This window comes from Saccopteryx leptura, unplaced genomic scaffold (genome assembly GCF_036850995.1).
Source record: "Saccopteryx leptura isolate mSacLep1 unplaced genomic scaffold, mSacLep1_pri_phased_curated manual_scaffold_17, whole genome shotgun sequence".
NCBI classification, from domain to species: Eukaryota; Metazoa; Chordata; class Mammalia; order Chiroptera; family Emballonuridae; genus Saccopteryx; species Saccopteryx leptura.
This window is the reverse complement of record NW_027095699.1, coordinates 983,150-995,113: the sequence shown is the minus strand read 5'-3', so window position 1 is coordinate 995,113 and position 11,964 is coordinate 983,150.

The window sequence follows — 11,964 nt, the reverse complement described above, 5'->3', positions numbered from 1 at the left end:
TCCCGCATGCGCCCGACCGGGATCCACCTGGCATGCCCACCAGGGGCGACGCTCTGCCCACCAGGGGGCGATGCTCTGCCCCTCTGGGGCGTCACTCTGTTGTGACCAGAGCCACTCTAGCACCTGAGGCAGAGGCCACAGAGCCATCCTCAGTGCCTGGGCCATCTTTGCTCCAATGGAGCCTCAGCTGAGGGAGGGGAAGAGAGAGACAGAGAGGAAGGAGAGGGGGAGGGGTGGAGAAGCAAATAGGCACTTCTCCTGTGTGCCCTGGCCGGGAATCGAACCCGGGACTTCTGCACGCCAGGCCAATGCTCTACCACTGAGCCAACCGGCCAGGGCCGTAAGGTGACATTTTTACCATTGTGTTGCCTTGTAAGTTTTAATGTGTAGAAGCATGAATTTTGAATCCTATAGACACAGATGTTATAAACTTGTTAATGAATTGTGTCCCATTCCCTCCCTCATCCTTTTCCCAAACCTGTATAGGAGAAAACAAAGGTTATAAGCTTATGCCGTGATGTCAGTATTTTTCCCCACCCATGTATAATTAAGTGTATATAACCAGCACCTATAATATTATAGATGCACATGATTTGGGTCTGCTGCCCTCTGTAAGCTATATGTGGCTGACATATTTAATAAATTTCCTCCTTTAATAAAACTCTTCAAAATTTTTCTAGACTTGGTGTCTCTATGAAAACCCGCAGAATTGTGAATTGAGTACTTTACAACGAAAAAAGCTAAAAAGGTGAAAATAAACTACTCCTCCTGAATCCAACAACTAATTAAAGTCAGAGAAAAACCAATGTCTCAAAAACTGTATAGACATTTGAATATGGAAAATAAGAGCGTATCAGAGCAGAAGCCTGTTGCTGCAGCCAATATCAGACTTTATTTAAGAACTCTCCAGTGGGTCCAAGATGATGGTATTTGTGGACACTGAGCTTCCGCCTGTTGTACAAAAGCTTTCACCAAAAGCTACAAAATTAATATTAGTGTTTTAGGAAGTTTAAAAAACATTTCATGGCCCTGGCCGGTTGGCTCAGTGGTAGAGCATCAGCCCTGGTGTGCAGGAGTCCCGGGTTTGATTCCCGGCCAGGGCACACAGGAGAAGTGCCCATCTGCTTCTCCACCCCTCCCTCTCTCCTTCCTCTCTGTCTCTCTCTTCCCCTCCTGCAGCCAAGGCTCCATTGGAGCAAAGTTGGCCCAGGTGCTGAGGATGGCTCTATGGCCTCTGCCTCAGGCGCTAGAATGGCTCTGGTTGCAACAGAGCAACACCCAGATGTGCAGAGCATTGCCCCCTGGTGGGCATGCCAGGTGGATCATGGTCAGGTGCATGCGGGAGTCTGTCTGACTGCCTCCCCATTTCCAACTTCAGAAAAATACAAAAAAACAAAACAAAAAAAACAGATTTCATTAATTTGGGCTAGGTATACAGAGAGATTTTGTAAATAATCTTTGTACTTATGTGATTAGCATAAAATCAAGATGGCCAATAGCATTGTGTTGTAAATGCAAAGGGGAAAAAGACTTGGATTATCTGACCTTTTCACACACTTATGGGGAAATGATTAAATAGCTAGCCAGGTGCAGAAAGAAAAAAAAATTTAAAAACCTTTTCTTTATTAATGTGCCATTTACAGGCATTTGTCCCCATGGAAACTACCTCTCCCCTCCTGAAAGCATGTAGTTAATATATGTATCTTTAAACAAAGGAATAACAAATGAACACTAAAATTAGAGAAATGTCTTTTAGTATGTAAAGTAACTGTTGCCTTGTAAATTTTAAACTTGCTAATGAATTGTGTCCCATTCCCCTTCATTCTTTTTTCAAACCTGTGTAGGTGATAACAAAGCTTATACCATGTCAGGCTTTTTCCCGCCCATATATACTTAAGGGTATATAACCAGCCCCTAAAATATTATAGACACACACGAATTGAGACCGCTGCCCCATGTAAGCTATATGCGGCCAACATATTTAAGAAATTTCTTCCTTTAATAAAACTCTTCAAAATTTATCTGGATTTGGTGTCTTTACAAAAACACGCGGAATTGTGGATTGGGTACTTTATAACATTTGGTGCCCAATGTGGGGCCTATGGTATTTCGCATCACCTGGTAGAGGCACTACGAATTGGCTGGTCTCTCCACGAGCCTGCCCAGTCCCACTTGAATCTCAAGGAGAGGCGTGCCACCTGACATGTTTTCAGAGCTCCTGGTCTTCCTGTGAGTCCAAACAGTCCTCCGGTAGACTCCTCCTGGTTTCCAAATTCAACAATTTAGACAATTCGGCAGAGAAATAAAGGAGGTAGGTAAAGCAACTCTCTGACTTTACTGAATTTTCTGGCTTTCCTCTAAACTATTGCTTTCGCTTTTCTGTCTGTAACTGGTACTAGTCAAATTTGTTTGGTACTAGAATGTAGGTACTTTGGCGGCTTCACTGAGGTGTGACTCTGGAGATGTGACTCTGGTGATGTAAGTAGGGCCTTCAAAGCTGCTTTGGTGAGCTAAAACTCTGAAAAATTGTAGGTGAAATAAATCTTTTGTTTTGCTGAGTTGTACCTCTGGAATTTTGTAGGTAAAAGCAAAGCTGTTGCTTTTACTGAGTTGTAACTCCAGAGATCTGTAGGTAAAACAAATTGTCTGCATTGCTGAGTTATAACTTCGGAAGTATGTAGGTAAAGCCACTTTCCTGGCATTACTGAGTTGAATCTAACCCTGTTGTGGACCTTCCAGAGACCGAGACATCAGTAGAAAATCCATTGGTCTTAATTAGGATTCTCTGGATGCATTTAGTTGTAGTATGAAAAAATAACTAAAAAGGACAGAGTAAAGACCCCAAACTTCCAGAGGCAGCTAGTTATGGTATGCTCTCAAAGAAAAACCTGAGTTAAGACACCTTTGTATTTTTCAAAATCTCATTCTTCTTTGTTCTCCTTATTTTTGTATAAAAATTTTCCAGGTTTAAGTTTAAAGTCCTTGCAGGGTCATGGCCTGTGAACACCTAAGTGGCCACGATGGGGAGCCCATCTCTCATCTATGAAAATGTGCTTGTGCATATGTGTATAACTCCCTTGTTTATTGTCTAAATGTGTCTGTTTTAAGGCATAGTTTAGGTCTTTTGTGTCAAAATTGAAAGCTTCTGACTAAAAACAATCTTAAGTGGTGAATTATTATTCTCTTTGTTCTCAAATTAGCTTCAGGGTGCCCTGTTAGGTTTCTCCTCTGAAAGAAATTATTCTCTTCTCTTGGTTTCTTCACCTTGTCTTGTGTAATAATTAATATCTCTGTAGTCAAACACCTTTTATTCTGGGCACTATTTATCTGTCTTATCTTTTTGTTTTTATTGGTGCATTAATTTCTGAATATTTCTGAAGTAGTTTTAATTTTGTAATCAGTAATCTTGGCTATTAAATATGGGAAGAGGGGCCAATTCACAGAAGATTCCATTAGGTTGTGTTTTAAAGCACTTTCAAGAAATTTATAAAGACAACTGTGGGTATGAAATTAAATGGTCTAAGAGACGGTTTTGCACTCTCTGTGAATCACAATGGCCAACTTTCAGGGTTAAATGACCAAAAGCTGGGACTTTTAATCACCAAATAGTAAAAGAAGTCTGCAATATAATAACTAGGAATCCAGGCTGTCCCGATCAGTTTCCATACATTAATTAATGGCTAAATTTAACATTAGATCCACCAGAATGGCTTAAAGCTTGTTCAATACAGAAAGGGTGATACATCTTCCTAGTCTGGCCAGACTTATATCTAAGACAGAAAAAAAATCAAGAAAATAAATGAGAACTCAGTTAAGAAGAAATCAATGTGCGTATTGCAATAAGGAATATGCCCAGGAAAGTGTTTCTCCAGCCTCTAAGAGAAAGGGCTGGCAAGAAAGCGATTTAGGTGAGAGAATAAATAAAAGCTGAGTGAGGACATGCAGTGGGCAGAATGATGGAGTGGCGGCACTGTGTGTGGAATGATGGAGTGGGGGCGCTTTGTGTGGAACAATGGAGTGGGTGCTGGTGTGCGGAATGATGGAGTGGGGTAACAACAGCAGAGAGGTGAACATAGGCAAGACCCCTCCCCACTAGTCATACTCCTGCCCTTGCCACCACAGCGCACCCAAGAAGAAGGCAAACAGCAGGCAGAAAGCCAAGCACCAAGAAGAGAGCCCCACCGCCGCCTCCAGATGCATAGTTAGGCTAAGATTCAGCCTTCTGTGTGTGGAGCGATGGAGAAAGGCACTAGGGAAAGGGTGAGGTAACTAAGTATATAGAATATAAACTAGTTTCAAATGTCCACCTAATGATCAAAAGAGGTTTTTCCCATTTGGAAAACATAAAGTAGGAATATTAAAAATTAAAACATTGCTTCAGAAAAATCTTAAAACAAATAGAATTTAGAAATTAACAAACTATACGTGTGGACCTTGCTAGTTAATTGGCAGTTTCTTAAATTAAATTGAAACTCCAGAAGGAATAATAAAAACATAAATGATAGAATTATAGGAAATAAAATTAAAAATAAGCCCTTCATGGGTTGGGGATAATGGCTTGTTGACCTCTACTGGTGTAAAAAAAAAATTCCAGCACTCTCCCACAGGCGAAGGGGATGCTGAATCCTCTATAATCCTCTCAGTTACATAGAAGGCATGAAGTTTATAAGGGAGACCCACTGCATTATAAATATTGTAAAAAAATTTTTCAAGGAATTGTGGAAAAAACTAGAAACTTTATATAGTCTAAAACAACTCACTATTGGAAAATAATTTTGTGAAAATTATATTTAGCTGCTCAAAACAAGACAGTTTACAAGTGGAGAATTGATTCAATTCCTGCTTGGGAGAAGCCCCATTTTCTTGCTAAGGAACTTGTCTACAAACTGAAAATAAATAAATAAATAAATAAATAAATAAATAAATAAATAAATAAAGGCAACAGCCTCTGCTTACAGTTCTTAAAGTTGCTTCCCCCTCAGGCATCCATCCCACCCCTCATAATTGACTTAATAGTGTAAATTACTGTAAGTCAAAAAAAGTTAATATCTCTTTGCCAACTAGATAATTTGTACCAAAAATCCTTTAAATATAAAAAATATTACCTATGTTAAAATATATATATATTATTTCAAAGGCCTTTTGTTAATTTTTTTAAATTGTTTTATAGCCTTATAACCGTGATGGCGAACCTGTTTATAAAAACTGCCTACTTTTGCAGTGCTGGTCAACCTGGTCCCTCCCACCCACTAGTGGGCATTCCAGTTTTCATAGTGGGCCAATCATTGTGCCATTTGGTTGCTCCACTACCACCCACCATGAAAGATGGAATGCCCACTATTGGGCGGGAAAAACCAGGTTGACCAGCAGTGCAAAATGGGTGGTTGTTATAAAAAGGTTCACCATCACAGCCTTATAATATTGAAATCTTAGTTTAAATATTAAAAATTATTAATAATGTCTTTTTATATAATGTTTAGTTTATTATCATTTTAAAACAATACTGTTCAATGCTATGCAATATAAAAAAAGATATCATATACTAAAACTATAACAAATCTATTTTATCATACTTTTGTTAAAATTTCTTTTAAATACTAATGAACTGAGTTATCCAGCAGTGAAGAGACTCTATAATACTAAAGGAGACACCAAAAACCTGTTTTTCTTGATTTAATCAGCCTAATAATGCTGCTTTTGTCTTTTCCAAGAATTTATATAAACAAAAAAAGGGCTCTCAAGCCCCTCAGCAAAATCTTTTAAGCATAGCTTTTAAGGTCTATAGTGAACAAGATAGAAACAGAAAAGGCAAATAGAGCCCAAAACAGATCAGAAAAATACCAGCTCTTGGCATATACCCTTAAAAGCTCCAGAGCCCCTTGGGGGCTTCATAGAATTCCCTCAGGGCCCTGCTTCAAGAGTGGGGAAAAAGTCATTGAGCTGAGGCCTGCCAAGCTTCTTGGCCCCACTGGGGGACACAACTTTGCTGTGAAAAAGAAAAGGGACACAAGAAGGTAAGCTGCCTCCTTGCTCCACAGAGGGAGGGTTCAGTCTCTTCCAGCCTTTTCCAGCTTCCTGTGACCTGAGCTTTACCCAGGTTGCTGGGACTTGCCACTGAGAGCTAAAAAGTGCCTAAGGCCGTTGGCCTCATCTTACGACACAGTTTATGGGCCTAACGTATTTCTTACAAGTAGCAGGTAAAACTAATCTCATTTCTTGTAAACACGAAGGCCATTTACTATGCCTTGCCTGAATATTTGAGTTTTATTTATCCCTTGAAGTTCTTTACTGGGGGTAATGACAGTCTGATTTTTGTTGCTTTATTTAATGTATAATGTGTCCTTTATTTCTCTTGTCTCAATGCCCCATGCCTATTTTAGGCTGGAACCTGCTCCTAATTTCAGCTAGAAACATTGGTCATTAGGACTTAGACTCTAACTCTAAAGTGTAGAATGTAACCACAACTCCAATGCCCCAATGTCTTGTGGACTTTTCCTGAATGTGTGTAACTCCTGCTCTTTAGGACATTTCTCAGACTAAAATAGAAATTAGATTACATTTGTAAATCATATAAAACAACAATAATGTCAACATAAACTTAGTAAAATTACATTAACATATTAAGAACATTTATGACTATAAAAATTTTATTTTAAATTCTGTTATATTGCCTGACCAGGTGCTGGTGCAGTGAATAGAGCATCAGACTGGGATGCAGAAGACCCAGGTTCGAGACCCTGAGGTCACAGCTTGAGCACGGGCTCATCTGGCTTGAGCAAAAAGCTCACCAGCTTGGACCCAAGGTTGCTGGCTCGAGCAAGGGTTCACTCAGTCTGCTGAAGGCCCATGGTCAAGGCACATATGAGAAAGCAATCAATAAACAGCTAAGGTGTTGCAACGAGAAACTGATGATTGATGCTTCTCATCTCTCTCTGTTCCTGTCTGTCCCTATCTATCCCTCTCTCTGACTCTCTCTCTTTCTCTGTCCCTGTAAAAAAAATCCTGTTATGTTAACTAAAATTTTATTTTTATTTAATAATCTAATAGACTTTAGTCACTTTATTGTATTAAAACATTTGTTATAATATTTGTTAACACTAGCTATTTGAATTTTATTATTAATTGTATATTCTTCCAGTCTGCATCAAAATTGGAACATAGTAATTCAAATAAATAGATGCCACCCAAAACCAGTGGAGTTTTAGGACCCTTATTGCCATTGGTTTATTCAAAACCAATTAGAAAAAAATTTAAAAACAAAAAAGAAAGGCATTTTCTCAAGTACCCAAAGGATCAGGGCAAATAAATTACATAAAGCAAATAGTAAAAAAAAACATAACCAACCCTTAAGAACTTGCAGGATTTATAGGTTATTAAGCAAACTGTTCAAAATACTGTCCAAGAGACACTTCCAGCATTAACAGGAGATCAACTACATCATCCAAGGACTGACACCCATGTAGATGAGTCCACACAGCTTGATCCTGACCAATCCCACTGCTGCTAAGGTAGAAATGTAAGGTTGCATGCCTTACTCCAACCACAAACTGGATGCTGGTTGGTCTAAGTATGATAAATGTATAAAAAATCTCACTAAGGACTCCCTTTTAATCAGACTTTGGGAAAAGGGAAACTAAGGTTAAAAAAAGAGTCAACTCAATTGTCACTAAAGGTTAAAAAATTTAAAATTAAAAATTCTGACTAAAAATAAATTATTACAAAAACCAATAGTTTTATATACATTACAAAAAATCATACAATCTATAAAAAATAATCAATATTTGTTTCTTTAATAAATTATATTGCTATTAATGCTGTCTGCTAAATATCAGTTACATGTTATAAGATAATATTTCTAAACAACAGCCTTATGCTCTTCAACAAATTAAGTCAAAGACTTGACTTAGAAAATAAAACCAGTGGAAATTGTTTTAAGACACCAAAAGCTACAAAAGTAATATTAATATTTTAGGAAGCTTAAAGTCATTTCATTAATTTGGGCTAGGCATACAGAGAGACTTTGTAAATAATCTCTGTACTTATGTGATTAGCATAAAACCAAGATGCCTGATGGCTTTATGTTGTAAATGCAAAAAGGAAGGAGACTTGGATTCTCTGACTTTCCCACATCCCTATGGGGAAATGAGTAAATATTATACCTAGCCAGGTCAACAATAAAAAAAAAATTAAAATAAACCTTTTCTTATATTAATGGGCCATTTACAGGCATTTGTCTCCATGAATACTACTTCTCCCCTCCTGAAATCATGTAGTTAATATATATATATCTCTAAACAAAAAAATAACAAATGAACAACAAAAATTATATAAATGTCCTTTACTATGTAAAATAACATTTTTACCATTGTGTTGCCTTGTAAATTTTAATATATCAAAATATCTTTTTATAAACCCTATAGATGAATGTTATAAACTTACTAATGAATTGTGTCCCATCCCTCCTTCATCCTTTTCTCAAACCTGTGCAGGTGCAAACAAAGCTTATATCATAATATTAGGCTTTTTACTTGTCCATGTGTACTTAAGGGTATATAACCAGCCCCTAAAATATTATAGACACATACAATTTGGGACTGATGCCCCATGTAAGCTATATGTGGCCAACATATTTAAAAAATTTTCTCCTTTAATAAAACTCTTCAAAATGTATCTGGACTTGGTGTCTCTACAAAAACCTGAAAATTGCCTGACCTGTAGTGGCACAGTGGATAAAGCATCAACCTGGAAATGCTGAGGTTGCCGGTTCGAAACCCTGGGCTTGCCTGGTCAAGGCACATATGGGAGTTGATGCCTCCAGCTCCTCCCCCCTGTCTGTCTCTCCTCTCTCTCTCTCCTCTATAAAATGAATAAATAAAATAAAAAAATAATAAAAAAAGAAAAAACCTGCAAAATTGTGGATTAAGTACTTTATAACACACCCTCCCTAAAACCTATCCAATGTACCACTTACTTAGAACAATTTCTTCTGAAAGAAAACTAAGAAACAATTAAACAGCTTCTGGATAACAAGCAAGAGAGAGACAGAGAGCATAGAGAAGGCTGAGGAACCATGAGAGCTCTGCAGGAGGTGAAGGAACAGCTCAGGACCAGTGAGCACCACTGTTTACACCTCCAGAGCATGTAGGTAGAAGATGAGAGCTCCATCCAGTGTCCATGGCCACCTGCAGGGTGCTGAAGCACATCCCCAGCCACCCCTCCTGGAGCTAAACACAACAGAATCCTGAGAGCAGAATAGCTTGTATAAAGAGAACTCCTCTTCCCAGATACAAACCCAGCAGGTAGGTATGGCAGGGCGACACTTCACCCACTGAACTGCATGTGCATGTGGGTCTCCCCAACCTAGAAAGAGTGCAGAGCTAGCAAAACACTCTGGTACCAGCTGCAGGACTATTTGACCCAGAGAAAGTGCAGAGATAGTGGGTCACTATTGGCATTACCCTTCCTGGAAAATGGGGAGCCAGCAAATGGGCTATGGTCTGCACACAGGACTGCCTGATAAGAGAAAGTGCAGAGATTGGGGTCACTGCTGCTTGCACTGGTTGGGCTGATCTACCCAAAGAAAGCACAAAGCTAGCAAAACCTTGTGGCCCAGTGTGGAGTGAGGGGGGCAATGCTGTGCATGTGCACAGGGCTGCCAAGCACCAAGAAGGTGAAGAATGAACAAATTAAGGCTGTGTGTGCACCCAGGCTACCACCAGGACAAAGGGTGGATCTGTTGTAAAATGCCAAAAGCTACAGAGTTAATATTAATATTTTAGGAAATTTAAAGAACATTTTATTAATTTGGGCTAGGCATGTAAGTATGATTTCTATGCTGTGTGATTAGCATAAGACCAGGATGGCATTGTGTTGTAAATGCAGAAAGAGGAAGGAGCCTTGGATTCCCTGACCTTCCCCCATACCTATGGGGGGAAACTCAATAGCTAACCAAGTGTAGGGAAAAAATAATTAAATCTTTTCTTGGACTGATGGATCATTTGCAAGTATTTGTTCCCATGAAAACCACCACTCCCCTCCTGAAAGCATGTAATTAATGTATGTATCTCTAAATAAAAGTATAAACTTAAGCCATAATATCAGGTTTTCTCCCCTCTCAAGTATAATTAGGAGTATATAAACAGCCCCTGAACTGTTTTTGGGGGCTGCACAATTTGGGTCTGTTGCCCTGTGTCAGCTATATGCGGCCGGCATATTTAATAAATTTTCTCCTTTAATAAAACTTTTCAAAAAATTATTTAAACTACATGCCTCTATGAACACCCATGGATTCGTGAATTTAGTTACTTTAGAACAGATCTAATGGGGGGTGAGATGCAAGAAAGCAATCAGATACACAGAGCAGACCCTGCTCTAACAACAGATAATTAGAAGAGGACACACAAAGCACACAACACAGCTGCTTCTACACCAGGCAGCCCTGCCCAGATTAAAAGGGCAAGGAGGCTCACACACCCCAGGCAGCCCCATCAGAACCCACTCAGGCCAAGTGACTGGACAGGCACTGTATTGTACATCCCCAAACTACAATCGGCAGGCTGAAATTGTTCAACATACAATGTAACAAAGACAAATTTTTCAAGACTTGGTGAGATGAATACTTCATTCTACTCAAAAGAACAGAAAGTCAAACAACATGGGGAGACAGAAGAATATATACCCCCAATGAAGAAACAGAAAAAAAAACTCAGGAGAAATATCCTAATTATATGGAGATAGGTAATTGGAAAGATAAAAAATTCAAAACAAACAGTCATAACAATGTTCAATAAACTTGAGAGTAGAATAGAGGAACTCAAGAGAGCACTTGAACAACAAGAAAATGTAATAAGTACATCTGGCTTGAGCGCGAACTCACCAGCTTGAGTGTGGGATCATAAACATGACCCCATTGTCGCTGGTTGAGCCCAAAGGTCGCTGGCTTAAAGCCCAGTGGCTGACTTGAGCAAGGGGGGTCACTGACTTGGCTGGAGTCCCTGCCCTGGCCCATCCTTGCATCCCTAGGACTAGTCCCACAGGTCGCCTCTTGGGACACCCCACCGTGAGCGCGCACGCACACACGAGAATGCAGGGCTGTGGGCCAAGCAGTCAGCCTCAGCGCCGTCTCCTGCTCAGGCATGTCGGAGCTGGGAGTGAGGGGTGGCCAGAAAATGGACCTAGACGAGGGCCTGTGGGGGCGGAGAGGCGAGGATAGAGCGACGTGGAGTGTGAAGCACAGGGAGGCGGTTTGGGGGCAGCCCAGACCCAGCGGGGTGAGGGGCGGTACCGCCAGCTTCTGCATATGGTCAGAAGGCCGCATCTCCCCCAGACCCCCCACAACTTCAGGGACATCCGCGCCTACTTCTCCTGGTATGGGTGGCTGCCATAAGCGACTGGGAGAAGGCACACTGCCCCAACGTGGAGAGAAACCAGGACATCCTGCTGCGCACAGGAGACAGAGCGCGGGAATCGGGAGGGAACCGCGGGCGGCATGTGGGCCAGTCTCTGTGAGGGCTGCTCTTTCAAGTGCTTCACTTTTGGGACCACAATTTTGTTTCTCCCAGGCCTCAGAGCCCCTAGGCCTGCTTTCATGGGTCACCACCGGCACGCCACCAGACTCCTGACGGAGGACACTGAGGACTCGCATGAAGAATGGACTCAGAGGCAGTGAGGTGAGGGGCTGCAGGCATGGTGCTGCCCTTTAGAAACTGACCCAGGGTCAGGTCCCCTCCTCTTAGTGGCTAACAAGGGACAGAGCTTGCATTTAGCAAAGGAGCGAGATGCAAACAGTACATTGTGCAATAAGGGGCGATTTGCTACACTGCCTCCATGTGTAAGTAATTGCACATATTTACAGATGTGTTTATGAGCAGAAATGGTATAAAAGTATAAAAGCACGTAAGAAATAACTCATTCAGAACACTTGTCATCACAAGAGGAGGAGGCAGGTCTGGCCGGTGAGCAGTG